The following is a 12,586-nucleotide window of genomic DNA, read 5'->3' as shown; positions in this document are numbered from 1 at the left end:
TTATATAAATTTCTTTATTACTTCAGAAGTATATTTCTTATATTTATTCACTTATCATCATCATTCAAATTTAAATTCTTTAAAACTAGAGAATTTTTCTTCTGATAGCTGTTAACTGCAGTACAGAACACCATCATTGGCTATAAATTAAATCTTACCCCCATAAAACCAGATTTTGTTGAAGAACTACAGGAAGAAAGACAATGTCACATATTCTATCCACAAGCTCTGTATTTGGTGAATTTTGCTTTAAAATATTCTAATAATGCTGAATATTAACTATAGGTTGTAATTTGATATCCATGACTTTGTAACAATTGGCATAACAGTCAGAAGCTGTCTCCAAAGAAACCAACCAATGGTCCAAGAACAGGAACACAAAAACATGGGCTGAAATTCATGCTTAAGATACTTTCTTTGTAATACTTCCAAAGATTAGCATGAAGAAGTGACCCTGGAAGAGACAGATAGACAAAGAATTTACCCCTATTTGAGAGATGCAAAATACATGGACTACAAAGTAGTCTCCTGACCAGAGAGTCACATAAATTGTTGGATACATGACTGGGACAAGAACGCAATTCTCCATATTCCCAGCACCTGCCACAATAACACGCAGGGAAGGGACGTTAAAAAATAGAGAGGGGCTCAACTGTCACTCGCACACACCCTCCGAGAAGCCAGTTGTGGTGGCTCATGCCTGTAATCCCAGCACTTCAGGAGGCTGAGGCAGGCGGATCACTTGAGGTCAGGAGTCTGAGACTGGCCTGGCCAACATGGTGAAACCCCGTCTCTACTAAAAATATAAAAATTAGCCAGGCCTGGTGGCAGGCGCCTGTAATTCCAGCTACTTGGGAGGCTAAGGCAGGAGAATCACTTGAACCTGGGAGGTGGAAGTTGCAGTGAGCCAGAGGTTGCAGTGAGCTGAGATTGCACCATTGCACTCCAACCTAGGTGACAAGAGTGAAACTGTCTCAAAAAAAAAAAAATAAAATAAAAAATAAAATGAAAATAAAAAGACAAATTAGTCAGGCATGGTGGCACAAGCCTGTGGTCCCACCCAATAGGGAGGCTGAGGTGGGAGGATTGCTTGAGCCTGGAGGTTGAGGCTGCAGTGAGCCATGATCATGCCACTGCACTCCAGCCTGGGTGACAGAGCAAGACCCTGTCTCAAAAAAAAAAAAAAAAAAGACATAAAGTGAACATGTTTTATTTATTCTATTTCTAATATTTATCCATATGTTTAGCCAGAATATATCTATCTAAATCTGTTTGTCTCTTTAAAGTATGAACGTAAGAAATGCTTTTTTTTACATAAAAGTAAAAAGTAACATTGATTCCTAAATGTAGTCAATTATTTGGGGTTTTTTGATTGATTGTACTCCATATAACATAAATTCTGTGTTTTAAAAAAAGAGTAAAACTAAGCAATACTTTGTTATAACAATAAAATAACTTTAGACAAAGCAGAGGCCACAATCATAACAATTTTTCAACCTTCTCTGTGCATTTCTTAGTATAACATTTAACTAGTTTATTCTTAGCATTTTTTTCCATTTGTTATAATTCAATAATGGGCTGGGCTCTAGGAAAAATAGAAAATGAAATATGGTCCTAATAAATTTAAATTTGAAATGCTAAAATGGAATGTCCCGTGAGTACAGTTTTTGTCCCCTCAAAGCAGGTCTCCTTTTGATGTCATGGGAGAGTTCAGACAGCAGGGATACAGGGGCAAGGAAGAAAAGGAGAAAGGACGGACAATGACTAAAAGTTGGCATCACATTTCAAATCTTGGGTGCTGAATTGCTCTTGCAGCCCTAAAATTATATTCTGAAATTCAAGTACCTGCTGATTCTGAATATACTTGAAAGGAAAACAGCTAGGACCTCAAACCCTTGAGGACTTTCATTGATAATCAGTAGAAAGGGTTTAAAGGATCAGAGAGATCTTGAGATACGGGTAATATGTTGAATCATGTGAATTGTGATAAAAAATGTAAGAAGCCACTTCTACATAGACAACATTCCAGAAAAACAATAGAATTAGGCAGAGAGAACACTGTAATGATCCAACTTTGGAAAAAAGTGAAAAGTGGCTTTTTCTAAACAAAATTTTTGGTACATCTGAAGCAGTTTTATTTTTAGCTGTAAACATATATAATAATAAACACCAGTGTTTGCTCCTCTGTCAGTCAAGATAAAAAGTAGAAATTTACATTCTTGGCCTTTTGCTTCTAATTTTAAGCTTTCAGGAAATTATACAATTTGTCCCAGATTGATCCAAAAACAAGTGTCATGGAGCAAATTCGACATGGCAGGCTCATGACAAAATCACCAGATCTCAGGCTGATCATTTCCCCACAACCATGGTTCCTCTTGGCTTGTCTAGTCTTTCCCAGGAAGACTTTGTCAGGGCAGAGGGGATTTTTACTCTGAATTGTGCCTTCCAGGCAGATCCAAGGGCTGCTCTAAAGACTATATCGTCTTCTCTGCATCTCATTCCCTACCTGGATGATTAGATTCGCTAGAGCTCAAGGTTCGCAGAACCAAAACTTACAGTGAAAAATGTCCCTTGCAAGTTGGATTTAGGCTAGACCAACTCCAACTCCTGCCCGTAGGAGGTGTGTGAAAAGAATGCAGACCAAAGGCCGGGCGTGGTGGCTCAAGCCTGTAATTCCAGCACTTTGGGAGGCCGAGGTGGGCGGATCACGAGGTCAGAAGATCGAGACCATCCTGGCCAACATGGTGAAACCCCGTCTCTACTGAAAATACAAAAAATTAGCCGGGTGTGGTGGCAGGCGCCTGTAGTCCCAGCTACTCGGGAGGCTGAGGCAAGAGAATGGCGTGAACTCGGGAGGTGGAGCTTGCAGTGAGCCAAGATCACACCACTGCACTCTAGCCTGGGCGACAGAGCCAGACTCCATCTCAAAAAAAAAAAAAAAAGAATGCAGACCGTAGATTCAATCCTCAGGCAGCTGGACGCACTGCCAAGAGTTTCCCAAAACACTGGAAATTCGAAAGCATTCATTGGTGTCCCATATTGATAAGAAACCATGATAGTGACTGCATGTTAAGCTGTTGGGAGAAAATGAATGATTAAATCACACTAAACCATTTAAATGATAGGTTAGTAACAGGACAGGTATTTCTAGATCCTGGCTGCACAGTGGAGTCATATAGGGAAGTTACAGCAAACTAGGCCAGGACTGTATTTCCATCTTGCCTAATTTGGCCATTTAAGGTCTCCCACCTTGTCACCACCTCAGGGGGTGGGGCGGTGGGGAGAGAGAGAGAGAATATAAAAGAAAAAAGAGGCTGGGTGCGATGGCTCACACCTGTAATCCCAGCACTTTGGGAAGCCGAGGCGGGCAGATCACCTGGGGTCAGGAGTTCGAGACTAGCCTGACCAACACGGTGAAACTCTGTCTCTACTAAAAATACAAAATTAGCCGAGCGTAGTGGTACATGCCTGTAATCCCAGCTACTTGGGAGGCTGAGGCAGGCGAATCACTTGAACTCAGGAGGTGGAGGTTGCAGTGAGCCGAGGTCGCATCATTGCACTCCAGCCTGGAAACACAAGTGAAACTAAGTCTCAAAAAAAATAAATAAATAAATAAAAATAAAATAAAATAAAAAGAAGAAAAAGAAAAAAGAGAGATTGAAAGTAGAAACAAAGTAATCTAATTACATCAATCACTTTTCTCTGTTGAAGAAGTAAAAAAGTCAGCTTGTATATTTATATCTATTCCAGCACATGTTTAATGTTTATCATGCAGTGTTTCCATAAAAGTAAATACATCAGAAGACCATTTGAATACCAAAGGAGATCTGAAGAGCTACAGCATAACCCAGCACCCTTCAAAATTGGTTTGGCAGCTGGGCCCGGTGGCTCATGCCTATAATCCCAGCACTTTGGGGGGCCAAGGCCGGTGGATCGCTTGAGCACAGGAGTTCAAGACCACCCTGGGGAACATCATGAAACCCCATCTCTACAAATACTTTTTTGTATTTTTTGCCACTGGGCAGGGTGACACATGATTGTAATCCCAGCTACTCAGGAGACTGAGGTGAGAGGATCAATTGAGCCCGGCAGGTCGAGGCTGCAGTTACATGGTACTGCTGCACTCCAGCCTGGGTTACAGAATAAGACCCTGTCTTAAAAAAAAAAAAAAAAAATATATATATATATATATATATATATATATATATATACAGGTTTGGCACACTGCACTAACTTCTTTTATTTTAAAAAACCCCTATGTCTAGTCTTAATGAGTTTCATAAAGAATAACTAGAAATTTTTTTTAACAATCTGATTTTTTTTTTTTTTTTTGAGACGGAGTCTCGCTCTGTCGCCCAGGCTGGAGTGCACTGGCGCGATCTCGGCTCACTGCAAGCTCTGCGCCCTCCCCCACCAACCCGAGTTCATGCCATTCTCCTGCCTCAGCCTCCCGAGTATCTGGGACTACAGGCACCCGCCACCAAGCCCAGCTAATTTTTTTGTATTTTTAGTAGAGACGGGGTTTCACCGTGTTCGCCGGGACGGTCTCGATCTCCTGACCTCATGATCCGCCCGCCTCGGCCTCCCAAAGTGCTGAGATTATAGGCGTGAGCCACGGCGCCCGGCCAACAATTTGATTTTTTTAAGGATCGGGAGATTCTGGGGAAAACTGCATCTTTTAGGAGACTTCTTAACGTCTATCTCATAAATTAACCTCTTATGGGCTGCCAAATATATCACTACAAGTGTGACTCAAAGATCTCTTGTCTAACACAAATAACTAGGAAGTAACTGAACTTTTGGAATTGCAGATGACGTTAGAATCTCTATTTTGAAAGAGAGGAAGAGAGGTATTGTTAATATCCCAAAACAGGGTGAGTGCAGTGGCTCATGCCTGTAATCCCAGCACTTTGGCAGACTGAGGTGGGTGGATCACTTGAGGTCAGGAGTTTGAGACCAGCCTGGCCAACATGGTGAAATCCTATCTCTGCTAAAAATACAAAAATTAGCCGGTGTAGTGGTGGGTGCCTGTAATTCCAGCTGCTCAGGAGGTGGAGGCTGCAGTGAGCCGAGATCGTGCCACTGCACTCCAGCCTGGGCGACAGAGCAAGACTCCATCTTGGAAAAATATATATATATATATTTATATATATATATCTAAAATATATATATCTTTATATATATATATATATATATATATATATATATATATCCCAAAACAACCACAAATGGTAAGTGTATGTCAGGCCCAGTCACCGTCCTAAGTGCTTTACGTATATTATCACATTTAATCTTTACAGTTACCTGTAGGGCAGGTATTACTTTCCCCCCTCTACAGGTGAGAAACAGGAGCTTATAAAGATTAAGTACCTTATCCGTCAATCCCATTAGTAAGTGGACTGAACTCAAATTTATGTGGCTGTGTTCTTAGCCACTATACTTCCTCATAAATCAGGTTCCGCCAGGGAAAAACACACTCACTCAGAGAAGCGCTCTCAGACATGCAGGTTATTCACAGAACCAAGGAATCTTGGAGTGATCATCCCTACTGTATTTTAATTACCCCAATATCCCAGACATTAATTCTATTAAATATCTAGGCTCAGCTTTCTGTTAGTAAGTTTAGTGAGCGAGAAAAAGAAAAGTGCAAAAATAAATCTAAGTTATCACAGAATATCTTTTTGTGATATTCCCGGTACCTGTACACTTATCTGGAAGAAGGTAGGGGAGAGATAACTAAGTCAGCATCTCATAAAGTAATATAAAATTAGTTCTCTTCTTCAGCTGCAAATAAATCAGTTCTAAGACAAGGAGGTACGTCATAGTAATGGAATTATGCCTTTAGAGTTACTCCCCATACATGGAGAAAGAATAATGGTGCTTATGAGCCCCACACCAGAGGAAATATTAGAATATGGTCAGTAAAATAGTGATGTTTTTCTCATTTGCATACAGAGACTATAGGACCATACATCAAAATTTATGAGCCTCAATTACTCAACGTTGGAGAGGCAAGCAAGTTAATCTCAACTGGGAAACACAGTCCCACAAATTGTGTATTGTTAAACGTATTCAAGGACACTAGGGACAACAGTCAGAAGCAGAAATTAAAGAACAAATTTGGGGCTGGGCACGGTGGCTCACACCTGTAATCCCAACACTTTGGGAGGTTGAGGCAGGTGGATCACTTGAGGTCATGAGTTCAAGACCAGACTGACCAACATAGCGAAACCCTGTCTCTGCTAAAAATACAAAATTAGCAGGGAGTGGTGGTGCATGCCTATAATCCCAGCTACTCAGGAGGCTGAGGCAGGAGACTCGCTTGAACCCAGTAGGTGGAGCTTGCAGTGAGCTGAGATTGTGCCACTGTACTCCTGCCTGGGCAACAGAGTGAGACTCCGTCTCAAAATAAATAAATAAATAAAAATAAAGAAAGAACAAATTAGGGAGAATATGCAGTTAAAGATGGTAGACCAAACATATGCATTTATTTCCCTCTCTCTAGAAACTCCCTGAAATTATAGTAAAGAGACTTTTGTGAAGAGCAGCATTCCCAAGGACAAAGAGAAAAGGAGAAGAGAAAATATTGAAACCTTTTTTTTTCCATTTAAAAATAGAGCTTGGAAAGTAAAAAGGACTAGCCAGTCAAGGTGGCCTATGCCTGTAATCCCAGCACTTTGGGAGGCCAAGGCGGGTGGATCACCTGAGATCAGGAGTTTGAGACCAGCCTGGCCAACATGGTGAAACCCCATCTCTACTAAAAATACAAAAATTAGCCTGGCATGGTGGCGTGTGCCTATAATCCCAGCTATTCAGGAGGCTGAGGCAGGAGAATCTCTTGAACCCAGAAGGCAGAGGCTGCAGTGAGCTGAAATTGTGAGATGAGGCTGCACGCCAGCCTGGGCGACAGAGTGAGACTCTGTCTCAAAAAAAAAAAAAAAAAAAAAGATAAAAATGAAAGTAAAAAGGACAAATGCTAATAAAGTAAGAAGTCCATAAAGAAAGCGTCAAGAGAGATGTGTCCAAGAAGATGAAACTGATAGAACCACCTGATGAGCTTGAATATAAAATATTAAGAAGGAAGTTCAAGTATGGTTAAAGAAAAAATAAAACAGAAAAAAAGGCTAATTAAAGAATGAAGAATAGGACAATTATGTACTTCAATGAATTTTTAAAATGGTTCAAGAAAGCAAAAATAATCATAGTATACCACATAGCTCAGGTGTAAATAATATTCACATAGTCATAAAGTCATAATCTGGTAAGTGCTGAAGATTAATCTAAACCAAATTATGATACTCTACGTAGGAGGGATGGGGGATGGTGTGTGTGTGTGTGTGTGTGTGTGTGTGTGTGTGTATTTGAGACTAGTCAGGGGCTGGGCATGGTGGCTCACATATGTACTCTCAGCACTTTGGGAGGACAAGGCAGGAGGATCACTTGAGCCCAGGAGCTCAAGACCAGCCTGGGCAATATAGTGAGACCCCATCTGTACCAAAATATATATATATATAAAAAGAGAAAAAGAGAATATGACTAAAGAGCTAAATTCTCATCTTCCATATCAGGAAGTAAGTAGACAATATCTTAAGTGAAAAATCTTGATATAGCACTATAAGTAATAAGCAGTTGCTTAGTGACGTGGCTATAATTCTCAAAAGTAACAACTAAAAGTTTGAAAGAGGACGCTTCTAAAGAGCCTAAAAATGGAGAAGAGAGGCAGACAGGTGAGAACTGGTTTTCATACGTCTTATAGGATTATTTAACTCTTTAAACTATGAGCATTAATAACTCTAATAAAAATAAAATGTTTTAAATTAAGGTGGATTTTCATCTTTTATACAAGGAAAAGTAAATGAAAGTCTAATGGCCTAAGAGGAGAAAAAAAATGATCATAAACTGGGAAGTGTCTGAAAGTGAGCAAATAAGGGAAAGACCATTTTAACTTGAAGAATGCATGTTTCAAAGCTGGTAGACTAATCCTTTCCTCAGATATCATCCAAAGCCAACAAGAAGAGCAAGAAGCAATAAAAACTTCCTCACCAGTGAAACTGATAGACATCTGTAGCCTGAAACAGTAAAATGCAAAGACCTAACACTCGTGGAGAAGCAGTAACTAGCATGGCCCAGAGCAGAAAGTGAAACCTAAGAGCCGAGACTAGAAGCTAGTATGTTGGCCCTCAGGCTCAAGAGCTAGAAGCATCGGATACTGAAGATGGTGACAGAGAGCGGGTTGCTGAAAAGAGAGGGCTTCACTGAAAGTCTACACAAGGAGCATGTGGACTCCAGACCCCAACTCTCCCCTCTGCAGTCAAGGGTCTACCCCTCCCCACCTTCACAAGAGGGAGGAGGTTTATTCTCTGGAGCCACTGAACCAAGCTTGAGATGCCTCGTTAGGCAATAGGCACTGTGTAGGGCAGAGCTCAGGTGCTGAAAGCAAAGTAGAGGCATTAAGTAAAACTCTGTGTACAGAACCACATGATACCCGGCCTGGCCCAGTGGCTCATGCCTGTAATCCCAGCACTTTGGGAGGCCAAGGTGGGAGGATCACCTGAGGCCAGGAGTTCAAGACCAGCCTGGCCAACATGGTAAAACCCCATCTTTACTAAAAATACAAAAATTAGCCAGACATGGTGGCACGTGCCTGTAATCCCAGTGACTCAGGAGGCTGAGGCAGGGGAATCACTTGAATCCAGGAGGCAGAGGTTGCAGTGAGCCAAGATCACGCCATTGCACTCCAGCCTGTACAACAGAGCGAGACTTGGTATCAAAAAAAAAGAACCACATGATCCCAGCCCAGCTCCAAGGATATCTGCAAACCTCTATGAAAACCTCTACTTCCTTCAAAGAGGAGCACCCAAGAACAGTAAGCGCTGTAAACACCGTTCCTATGGAGCCCAGGAAACAGTGAACATCTCGGTGACAACTATGATGCCCCAAAGACCAGAGGCCCATTCTCAAACTTTTTAGACTGCCTACATTAGCCCCTTGTGTCCCCACCCCAAAAAATGACACATTGCATTTCCTAACAAGAGATGGGTAGGGACCCTGGCCATTTTTCATTTAGTTTAGAAAAAAAAAACACAGATGTATGTTTTTCTCGCATCCAAGCATTTTGGTTTGCACACCTGTCGTTGTCAAACTATTTCTTCTGCCACAAGTGCCCTGCAGCCCCTCATCTTCCTGGTAAAATCTTATTCCAAGAACATCCAGAAAGTTGTCTTCTTTCTCTAGTTTTCCTTTTTTCTCTTCCACTTGGCAGAATTAATTACTCTTGCATGTTTATTCCCATAGATCTTTCAGCTTACCTTCAAGACAGCACTTTGTTCTACTGTACCCTTGTCATTACCTTGGGTGTGTGTATCTGTACTGGATTACGAACTCCTTGGTGAAAAAAAAAATGTGTCCTATCCTTCCTTGAATCGCCAATATCTCCAATCTCTTGGATCAAATTCTGATGAGAATCAGCTAGTGCCATCAAAGGACTCGCTATCATATTCCAGGAATTCCACAAAGCCTGAGGAGCTGCCTACGTATTGAGAAAAATTAGCATAGTATACTCCATGTAAGAATGCAACACTAAATATATTTATTACTTTTGTGTAATAAAAACCATGAAAGTTTCTTTTCTTTGAGACAGAGTTTTGCGCTTGTCGCCCAGGCTGGAGTGATATGGCGCGATCTCAGCTCACTGCAACCTCTGCCTCCCGGGTTCAAGCGATTCTCCTGCCTCAGCCTCCCAAGTAGCTGAGACTATAGACACACGCCACCATGCCCGGCTAATTTTTGTACTTTTAGTAGAGACAGTGTTTCACCATGTTGGCCAGTCTGGTCTCGAACTCCTGACCTCAAGTGATCCACCTGCCTTGGCCTCCCAAAGTGCTGGGATTACAGCCATGAGCCACCGTGCCCAGCCTGAAAGTTTCTTTAAGCTAGAAATAACACCCTAGAAATATATGTACCCATGAGCTTCACTTTCATTCTTGGGGAAAAAAATCACCACCCAATCAATTCAGTAAACACTTTTAAGAAAGCTTGGTCCTGAATAATAAACAGCACGGTTCCTAATAACTAACCTGTTTGGATCATCTAGTTCCCCACATCAGAGGGACAGTTTTGGGAGAATAAGAAGAAGGGGAATTTAACAAAGCCCTTGTCAGCATCTTAGAAAGTATGGGACATGCTTGTAACCACGTGCTGGTTGTCTGACTACACAAGGAAGGCCTGGAAGAAGTGACCTATAGGACTTTCTCTATGGCCTGTGCTCTAGGCCTTATTGTTAACAGCAGGAACTACTCTTAGTGTGTTTAGCCCTGGAGGATCACAGCAGAGGCCAATGAGAAACATCCCACTTGATATTGCCACAGTCCAGAGCAGTTGGACCCTTTCAAACAATTCCCTTCGACAATGAGCTCACCATCAAAAATCTTAACACAAGAGGTAACCAACATCCCTCCTGAGAGGGATGCATTAACTACACAGAAAAGAAGAATTTACAGTACAGGAACTAGGAGTAACAGAACAATCTGAAAGGGATTTTAAAATAAGTTTGGAGCTGGGAGAGGTAGCAAGAAGCTGTAGTCCCAACTACTGGGAGGCTGAGGCAGGAGGATTGCTAGAGCCCAGAAGTGCAAATTCAGCCTGGACAACATAGCAAGACCCTGTATCAATGTTAAAAAGAATACAAAGGTGTGCAGTGAAAAGAGCATTACATCATCCTGGACAAATCACTTTAAATGATAATATTAATAACTTTGTTTGAAATGTTTGAGATTTCAATATAGAGCTTGAGAAAAAATAGAATCTACAAGGCAAGAACAGGACATTGTTTTTTAAATTATCTCCATATTTTTAAATGGGCTAAATGAAATAGTAGAGATGAAAATATTGAGGCTGGGCGCAGTGTCTCACACCTGTAATCCCAACACTTTTCAAGGCCAAGGTGGGTGGATCACGAAGTCAGGAGTTCTAGACCAGCCTGGCCAACATGGAGAAACCCTGTCTCTACTAAAAATACAAAAATTAGCCGAGCGTGGTGGCGCGTGCCTGTAATCCCAGCTACTTGGGAAGCTGAAACAGGAGAATCACTTGAGCTCAGGAGGCGGAGGTTGCAGTGAACCAAGATTGCTCCAGTCCAGGCTACAGAGTGAGACTCCGTCTCAAAAAAAAAAAAAAAGGAAAGAAAAAAGAAAGGAAAATATAGTCACTGGATTTTCAAACTTTTCTATAGATAGAACATTATTCTAGGGCCTAGTACAAAGTATAGCTTTTAGACTCCATGTACATTCAGCTTTTTTTTTTTTTTTTTTTGAGACAGGTTCTCACCCTGTCACCCAGGCTGGAGTTCAGTGGCACGATCACGGCTCACTACAGCTTCAACCTCTTGGGCTCAGGCAATCCTCCCATCTCAGCCTCCCATGCAGCTGGGACTACAGGCACAAGCCACCTTAGTGTCATATTCAGCTAATGTTTTTTTTTTCTTCTGTTGAGATGAAGTCTCACTTTGTCTCAAACTTCTGGTCTTGAACTCCTGAGCTCAAGCGAACCTCCCGCCTCAGCCTCCCGAAGTGCTGGGATTACAGGCATAAGCCACCACACCCAGACCCTGCATTCAGTTTCAAAGAGTCTTTAACAGAGTTCTCCAGCCTGGATTCCTCACTAGGGTTCCTTCTCATACACCATTTCCAAGAAATTGTTGCATGCTACCATGTGACCAGCATTAAGCTGGAGGGGAGGGGAGTGGTAATAAATTGAAGGCCAGCCTCTGCCCTTGAAGAATTTACTGTCTAGTAAGAAAGTGATTTCTGTGAGAGAGGTACAAGAATAGAATATATTCTAATGATGAAACCTCTCATAGTAACAGTTACCACGTGCCCAGCTCTATGTAAAATGCCCAACCTATTGCATTTTGTAATCCTCATAACACTATAAGATCCATATTATCATCCCCATTTTACCATGGAGAAAACAGGTGCTCAGAAAGTAATAGTAACTTTCCCAGGTCAAACGAGCAGTAAATTTTAGAGTTAGAATTTCAACCCCTGTCTTCTGACCCCAGCACCACCCACCCACCTCCTCGTTTGCACAAAATGCTTTCAGGTGCTCGCTTCAGCAGCACATCTACTCAAATTGGAACAATACAGAGATTAGCATGACCCCTGGGTAAGGATGACACGCAAATTCATGAAGCATTCCATAAAAAGAAAACAAAAAGTAAAGATCCTCTCGGAGCTTGCAGGAAGGAGAAATGGTTTGACCTCATAAAAGTCTCTGTCTTCCTCTTAATAGGACCCCTTTTTTTCTACACCATAATAAAACAATCATCACTCAGAGCATAATGTTTTGTCTAAAAAGTCAATAAATTATGCATAAGTCATGGTTCCAACTTACAAGGAGCTTCTACTTTAGAGAGAAAGTGAAGAGAAAACTATATCTTGTGTAAATATTATATGTAAATAATATATATGTAATGTATAAAAATGAATGCTAAGAACAGTAAAGATAGTCAAATAGTCAAAGCAAGCAGCATGAAGGAAAGGATAGGAGAAGAAAAGCAAAGGAGTCAAAGAATAGAAAGATTATAGTG

General features: G+C 41.3%; 1 non-coding gene across 1 annotated transcript; it reads left to right on the top strand.

Moving 5' to 3' along the window:
• The first annotated feature begins 12,099 nt into the window (after positions 1 to 12,099).
• Positions 12,100 to 12,203, top strand: LOC129011966 (U6 spliceosomal RNA). Its single transcript, XR_008493482.1, has one exon. It is a non-coding gene; the product is annotated as a U6 spliceosomal RNA (small nuclear RNA).
• Positions 12,204 to 12,586: the final 383 nt, after the last annotated feature.

This window comes from Pongo pygmaeus, chromosome 14, assembly GCF_028885625.2.
Source record: "Pongo pygmaeus isolate AG05252 chromosome 14, NHGRI_mPonPyg2-v2.0_pri, whole genome shotgun sequence".
In the NCBI taxonomy this organism is placed as follows: Eukaryota; Metazoa; Chordata; class Mammalia; order Primates; family Hominidae; genus Pongo; species Pongo pygmaeus.
This window is presented reverse-complemented; position numbering and strand designations above follow the sequence as displayed.